The sequence below is a fragment of the Coloeus monedula genome (assembly GCF_965178545.1).
Source record: "Coloeus monedula genome assembly, chromosome: 10".
NCBI lineage: Eukaryota > Metazoa > Chordata > Aves > Passeriformes > Corvidae > Coloeus > Coloeus monedula.
In genome coordinates this window covers 5,638,081-5,646,531 of record NC_138790.1, presented here as the reverse complement: position 1 = coordinate 5,646,531, position 8,451 = coordinate 5,638,081, and positions in this window count along the sequence as shown.

The window sequence follows — 8,451 nt, the reverse complement described above, 5'->3', positions numbered from 1 at the left end:
ACACCCCACATTGTCCTTCCTTGCTGCCAAAACCTACATTCTTGACAGAGGTTTGTCTAACCTGGTCTTATAAACATCTGTTCAGGGAGATATGCCAACCTGTATCTTTTCCAGTCCTTATTTATCCTGCAGTTGGAAAGTTCCTCTCAATGTCTTTTCAAAAATATTATTGTAATTTTCCCCTATCCCCAGTGGGAGACCGATTTGTTTCTTTACTCTGTGGTAGTCTTTTATTCACTTAAAGGCTTAACTTGTCTCCCTAGTCCTCCTTCCTCATTAACCAATGCCAGTTCACTCCACCTGTTCTCACAGGTTATGTTTCCAAGTCCTCCAGTCTTCCTTGCTGACCATCTCTGGTTCTTCCCCAGTCAGGCTTTGTCTTTTGGCACCTATCCTGAAGCCTGCCCTGAGCAGGGGGAAAGTTTTGCATGGTATGTACAAGTGCACTTTTGTCTGTATTCTTCATTTCATTTATTCTTCTCATAGTGGGAGTGTTGTTAGAGGCTTGTGTTCAGCTTGCTGTGCTCTGCACTGACCAAGGAATTTTTGGTAAGACCAATGCCCTCCAGCCCCTGGCCAGGCTCCTCAGGCAGCAGCAGCAGCCAGACCCCTCCTCAGAGAGGGACATTGAGCAGAGAGGAGCACGATGCCACTTAGCCCTCTTGGCCCCTGCACATGCTTTTCCTCCTGGCCCATTTATGATCCTTGGATTCTTACACAGGCAGGATGAGTATTGTTTTCTGAATCCCCATGGGTGCACTTTTCAGGCAATAGTGAAGGAAACAAGAGTTAGACCACGGTGTTTCATCCCTTGGCCTGTTCCAGTCTCCTGGGACTAAGCAAGTCCACCAGAGCCTGTGATTCATTATGCCTGTGTTGTATTTCTCTCTTTGGTTGGGACGTTGCTATTCAATAAAAATATGACACATTTAACTATGGCAGAAACAGCACACCCCAGGCAGCAGGAGCAAGGAGAAGGGAGGATGTATAATCCATGCTGGCACACATGCAGCATATACACACAGCAACAATTAGGCAGGTTCAATTGTCTCAGATCACAGTTGCAGACATTACAAATGCAAGTCTACACACAGCCCAAGCTAAAACAGACACATCCCATCTTTTTGGCTTGAAAATTCTGTGTCACTGAGTTGCCTCCCATGGAAGAAAGCAAAATCTCACTCTGAGCTAGGATTCTGCTTGCAAATGAATGGGTCAGCACAAATCCCACCAGCCTGTGGGCCATGGTATCTTCTCCAATTCTACCAGCACAAGCACAGAGTTTAGGATGGCACAGCAGCTCATCCTCCCTTCATCTGTCAGAGGAGGGAGAAGGGACCAGACCCTGAGCCAGGATGTGGCTCACCAGGGATGTCCCTGTGCTCAGCTCCCTGTCAGAGCAGCCCAGGTTTGCCTCTGTGCACAGCCATGGGGTCAGGGCAGTGAGGAAGGGTGTGAGGCTAAGTACACAGCACATCTTAAACACAGCAGTCACTCTTTGCTCTGCCCAGGCACTGCATTTACCAGGGCCTGGCAGGGTGTTGGATTCTTTGCACAATCCGGCCCCTGCCCAGCAGAATGAGTGAAACCCAGTGTGGCAGGTCACAGCAGCTGAGCCTTTCTCAGATGTGGTTTTTGGTCACGGGGATTGACCACGTTGCTCCTCTGCCTCCGGGGCCCCAGGCCGTGCTCTGGGCACAGCACAACCCCATGTACACTGTTTTATAACCTCCCAGGGCTGTGATTATTATTTTACAGCAGTGGGGCAGAACAGCATATACACAGACACAGATAACACAGCCCCACTCACCACCCACTTCCTCCCATGCTGGCACTGGAGGAGGTTGCTCTGGAGCCAGATCATGAGATGCCAATGAGAAAAAGCACACCGCTCCCTTTGCTGTTATGCTCCACCCAAGGTAAAAATAAACTGCAGGTAGAATTTTCTTTGTTTCCTTCATATGGTTGAGAAGATTCAAGTCCAAACAATGAAGACCTAGAATGATTCCTGCAACCAGTATCCATGATTATGTACATTGCTGATGTCTTCAGCTCTTTGAGAGTATAAAGTGGGGAAGAAAACGGCATTGAGAGTTATTTAGGTAAGAGAAGAAATCATATATTTTTAAGCTTACTAGAATCAGATTATGAGTGAGTTTTTCCCCTCACCCTTGCACATTATCTTGATCATGGTTAGAAAAAGAAAAATAGGGGGCACGTTAGCCTTTCTACAAAGAAAATAAGGAAATCCTTTTCTGCAGATCATGGAGGTTACACAACATCAGCAGGGAGAACTTGAGGCCCTTGCTGTTGCCACAGAACCCGCTGTCCTCCAAAGACCAATTTGTAGACTGGTTAAGTTCTGAATGTAACTGAAACATCTTTAAATTACTGCCTGAACATCTAAGGTAATGTCCTAATTATGGAAGAAAGTCCAGTGTCACCTACCCTGCGAGCCATAACCCACTAAGGCAGCAGCAGGAGGCAACTGGGATTTCCCAGGCAAAGCTCTTACCAGCAGAAAGGGATGGGGAGTACTGGTAATTTTTCACTAACTCTTTTCCTGGAGGTAAGGCTGCTGCATCCACATCAGTGCTCTAGAGGAGGATATCTTCCTTGGAGCGCCGCCAACAGTCTGGGAGGTCAAGAGATGAGCAAGAGAAATTTCCTTGGACAGGAACAGAGTTCCCCAACCCAGGGTCTTGGTCAAGAGGAGCCCTCATGCAGAGTCTTGTTTCTTTCTCCTGGATGCTCGTTTTTTCAGGCTGGCAGGAAGAGTGCAGTTGACTGCAGCCACTCCATGGTCAGTGTTCATTCCTGACAGCAGAGGCCAGTGCCCATCCTTGAAAAACCTGGCTGCAGAAGAGCTGCCCTTCCTTCTAGAGATGCAGAGTGCAGCTGTCACAGCCAAGACATGACCATCAGCTGTCCCCAGTCAGCCTTCAGTTGAAGACAGTCCCAAAACTTTGCTTACTTTGTGGTAATCCAGCTTCAGACAGCTTTGGATTAGCCCCCTGGCCCAGCTCGGAGAGCAGCAGTTTGCTTCTCCACAAAACCAGCCCACATCTGCCTGACTTTGCACTTAAGTGCAAAGAGCTTTTACAGGCTCTGTTCTCTTGCTCTCTGGGGTCTCTGAAGTGTTTGGGTTTGTGTTTTGGCACTTTTATTTTAATTTTTTTTTTGAGCCGGTGGGGGGGGAGTGGGTAGAGGTGGAGAAAGGAATGACTGGGGAGGCAACAGCCTTCCCCATGAAGGTGAACTGCACATCCCTGAAATAGTAACACACCAAACCCTTCTTCTCTTCTGTCTCTACTGTAAACCATCACAGATCAAAGACAGAAGCACATCTGACATGGTCACAGTGCCCTGAAGTTGTGCAGGGTCTTTCTTTTGTTGTCCAGAGGAATATTCTGAACCACAAGTTGCTTTTACAGGAGTATTATAATTTTGTCCCCTGTGAAATGCAAACAGTCCACATGGCTCAAAAATCCAATGAACTTAATCTGGGGCTGGCTGAGTTATCCTGTTTGATTGCCATTCTATAGTAATTAGACTGAGAACAATAAACCATTTCATTATAAGGCAGTCCAGAGTCAGACCCTGAAAAAAACACTTCAGCCACTCTGGTCAGCACCTGCCATTAGTGGTAACAGAATGTTTTAATGAAAACCAAAAACTCCAACATGAAAACCACTCAATTCAAAGTGCTTTTATTGATGGAATGTAATAAAATAGTTTTCTTACATTTGTTAGGGGAAAAAAAACCCCACTCGAAACACTCAGAAAAGGTTAGTTAATTGGAAAAATAAATTCAAGAAAACATTTTAAAGTAGTTCTCATCAGGACACCCAACTCCTCAGAATCCTGGACAGATGCAACATCTCCTACAGAGATGTTTCTGCCCAGCCCAGAATTAAGCAACAGCGTATCCAGACTCCCTATTTCATAGCCGATCTGGTGTATGTTTGTGGGGAGTTGCAGAATTAGGAGCTTATCTGAGCTGAACTCAGATACAGTAGGTCTAAGAAACCTTTAAAGATGCATCAAAACAGCACACACTGAACAGAGAAAGGTGGCCTTGGCAGAAACCACCATTTTCAGTGTCATGTGGACCGTGGAGTGTGTTTGTACCCACCATGTGATCCCAATGTACGCAGGGAATGCTTTGGCTTGGGCCAGAGATTCTGGGCTGTGCTCACCAGAGGGTACCACTTCTCACAGTTCCTGCCTGTCCGCTGCAAAGAGAGGCAGCGATGAGGGGCCCTGCACAGGCTCCATCCACACTTCTGCAGGGTGTTCTCATCTGACTCACTACAGCAGGCCTGAAATTAAAGGATATATTAGGCAAAATTTAAGAAATTATTACTTACCTTCCTTTTTAGTGAACTCATGATAAGCCAACTCATGTCCAAACATATGCCATTCCTGCCTGCTTCTCCAAACTCTACATTACCCCTTCTTTCCTTTAAATCTAGAACTGTGCTTTGAATTGATGAAAGCGCAACATTTCTTCCTGAAGTGATCAGCTACCTGACATTGAGCAATGCTGAGCTGGAAAGGGAATGGCTTTGTACCACCCCTAGCAGGGAGGCAGCAGGATATTTTTGCCATGTATCACTCACATTAAAAGTTTGCAGTTTCCCCTTGGTTCTCCCGAGTATAGTTTTATTGTCATACATGTACCTGCATTCTTAATACACTCTATACCTTCAGATCCTGAACTCATCATCCTGAGATATGCAAAATAAATAACTGCATTTTCAAGTCACAAATATGGAAGTTCAGGGACTGATTTTAAAGCCCTTACCCTGTTGATCCACACTCCTTTGGGAAAGAAGCTCCACCTCACAGTCCCAGCAAGATGTTGCTTAACACTGCAATGTGCAGATTCTGCATTTCTAAGATTTCCAGAGAACTGTCTGGGGTAGTGAGAGGTATTTGGTTTCTCATTTTGTGACAGTTCATTGGAAATTCAAGTGTACTTCCTCCTGATTCTGGAGCCTGCTATTCAGGGGATTTTAAGATCAACAAATAAAATTATTTTGCATTCAGTCTTGATGCGGGTTTCCGGAAGGAGTGCAAGAGAAGGTTATTGTAAGGGTGCTGTAAATGCTGATTACAGCATGTCCTGTGCCCATGCTTTGAATCCTTGTTTGAGAAAAGACAATAGGGGAGGCAAGGTATCCAACAGGATGCAGCTATCTGGTGTGCTGACTTTTTAAACTACGTCCAAAATAGGCTTTAAAAGAGCTCACACAGCACCTACTTCAGCAGTGCCTGAAAAGGCACTTTCCAGGAATGACAATGCTTGTGATACTTGGTTGCATTTGTAGCATCACAGCAAAATTTACTCCAAATGAGCCCTGATGTGACAAACTGGGGACTGGGACTGTGCTCACTCTGAGCCACATAGCTTCATGACTTAATAAAATATCTAGAATTTCTTCTACTAGAAGCATAGCATTGAGATTGTCAGGAAAGCTTGTCAGTCCATTACTATAATTTAACATTAAGATGCATTTTTTTGGGGATGATTTCCAAAATACTCTCAGGGGAAATGTCTGTCACTGCTCCAGTGACTGGCCACCACATGACTCCTGTGTGTCAGACCACTCCATGCGGCCACAGTCCTGCTTGCCTCCTGTCACAGGAATGAGACCTAAGCCCACCAACAGCCACCTCCCCCGCGGTGTCCACTGCCTGCATGGTGCCAATTAGGAATGAAAGAGAATCGGCAGTGGATTTACACAAGGCAGAGGCATCCCCTGAGCCAGTGGCTGCTCCTTTCCAGCCTCTTCCCAGAGCAGATGGAATCTAATGTTTGTCTCAATAGCATTTCGATGCTGCAGCATCACCAGCCAGTTTGGGTATTGCGCTGCCCTGGCTGGTGCCGCAGGAGCAGCTCAGCCCTGCTCTTCTCCTGCACCAGCAAGAACAGGCTCCTCTCTGCTGCCAGGATTGCCCCTCCTGCCCACTGCTCCCAGAAAATTCCCCAGCACTGCCACTTGTATGACAAGGATAATTAAAGTTTTCTCTCTTTAAAATTCACAGCATGCATACTGTTTTAGAGAAATTGCTGTCCTTCACCATGTTTCCAGTGGACTCACCCAGCAGCACTAATTACTAGGTGACTGCTGGTTTCTCAGTAAAAAATTGGGAAAGAGAAGGTGCAAAAACAAAACAAAAAAAAAAGCAGCACATCCAGGTGGATTTTTAGCCTTGCTGTCGGAAGTGTGGCTCCACTAATGCAGGACATGTGGTGCAGGACAGACCCAGCATTTCTTTTGAAACTTCAGCAGCGTAACTTGTCAAAGTAACAAAAATAAAATATTTGAACTTTAGGTTATACTAGTTACACCTGTGGGCCAGGATCAAAAAAAACCCCTTCCCACTGTCCTGCAAAATGCAGGTTCTGATGGCCAGGCTACCTGTGCCTTGGTCCTTCCACATCCTTTGTGCTTCCTGGCACCAAGAGGGACCACTCCCCATGCTGGAACAGGATTCAAGGGTCAGAGAAGAGCTCTGGCTGCAGGGGAGTGCTGTGGAACACTGCTGACGGCAAACCCTGCTCTGCAGGATGTCCACTAGCACCAGGGCACTTATGGTAAAGCCCAGTGTCCCTAAAAGCACCAGAATTACCCTGGGGACCCACAGCCCACTGGAAAGCATGCAGCTGAGGCAAGAGAGAAGTGATGTTTATACTGCTGAAGGAAAACACATACAGGATTCATCTCTGACCTTGAGATTCCAGATAAATAAGGAATCAGGGCTAATAAAGATGTCACCGGTTGGTAACATATGTACAGGAATTTCAGACAGTGATTTATACTTACTGGTATATTTAATTACAAAAATACAGTAACAAGCCAAGCAATTGGGAGGCAGCACTCCTTCCTCCTAAGGCCACCCTGCCCATGCCATTTGCTCTGGTTTGCTGTGGAAGTGTTTAAGTGAGGCTGTGGGGGTGCCTCCCAAGCATCCATGCAGAACCATCTTAGCTGGTGGCCCTTGACACCTCGCTGCTTTTGTGCAGAGTACTCAAGAAACTCAGGTACAACCTTCCTGCCTTACTCATGGCTGGTGTGGGTACCTGTTCAAAGTCCCTGATACAAAGAGCTCTCCAGCCCACAGGCTTGACCATCCCTTGGCATAGAGGGTTGTGTTCAAAGCACAGCCTGGATGGCACCCACCTGCCCTGCTGTACAGCACAGCTACCTGCCTGCAGCTGGCCGTGCCTGCAAAGTAGCTGCACACCTGGCTTTGAAGCACCAACCCTTTGCTGTCCGTCCCCTCACTTGCAGCTGCCAGTTGAGCTCTGCCGGACCCGTGGCAGGGTGAGGATGTACCCTGTGTCCCTCTCAGCAGCTTTCACACAGAATGGATGCACCTCTTCAGACAGAGGAGGGACCATCTGATACAGGAGATTTAAATGCAGTGTAGAAAATCAAACAAAAACACTGTCTCCTCGTGGCACTGACTTAAAACTGTCACCTCCTTCCCAGCTTGACAAGGAATACAGAAACCTCCCACCCTGCACATGTCTAGGTGATTGCTGCTGCTTTCACTTTAATTTCACTGCTTTGCCTCCTTGCAAAACTAAGAGAGAACTTTACAAAGTTGAGGAAAATGGCAAAAATTTTCCATTCCCTGCTTATTTCCTACCCTGCTTCCCTTTCCAGTCTGCTGAAGCACAAATGGTATATCAGAGGAATTGAGCCTATTCTTAAAACAGTCTCCGTCTCACCCACTGCTTTCTGCAAGACTGACCCCAGTTACTGTCACCTTGAATTTTTATAGTGCCAACAATAACCCTACTCCTCTAGCATCATTTGGGTGTGTAGGATCATATTTCTTCACAGTTGCTATAACTATTTTCTTTCACAAGTTTTAAGTGCTGCCTGCTTTGCCCATGCTTTCTTGATACATTTTATTTTTAATGCCACGACGATTTTGTCTTTCATGCATTTAACACTTTGTTCCTACAGGTATTACAGCAGCCTTCTCCTCTTTCTTTTCACATATTTCCCACTTCTAACAAGGAACACTTCAGCCCCCATGCCCACACTGTCTTGCAAGGTGCCTTTCTCATATCTCCAACACTTGGGCTCTTCTTTTACTTGCTCACCATTACATTCTGAACTGCCTGTGACTTGATCCTGTCTCCATGCCACAAAACCTTTCCACATGTTATTTTTATGCCTACCTGGCTGTGGTCGTGGCTTTCTGAAGCATTTCTGGAGCTGCAGGCTTCTCAGCAATGCCTTCCCTGCCCCGTGCAGCCTTTTGCCCACACTTTCCCTGCCAGATTGGCTTCACTGCTTTCTCTTAGCCTATTTCAACCTCAGGAAGGTCCCATTTCCACCTAGGCATGGGCAGAATCACTGACACCATTTAGGCCCATGACACAGGCCAAACCCCTCTCTGGTGGGAAGCAGTGACTCTCCAGGCTCA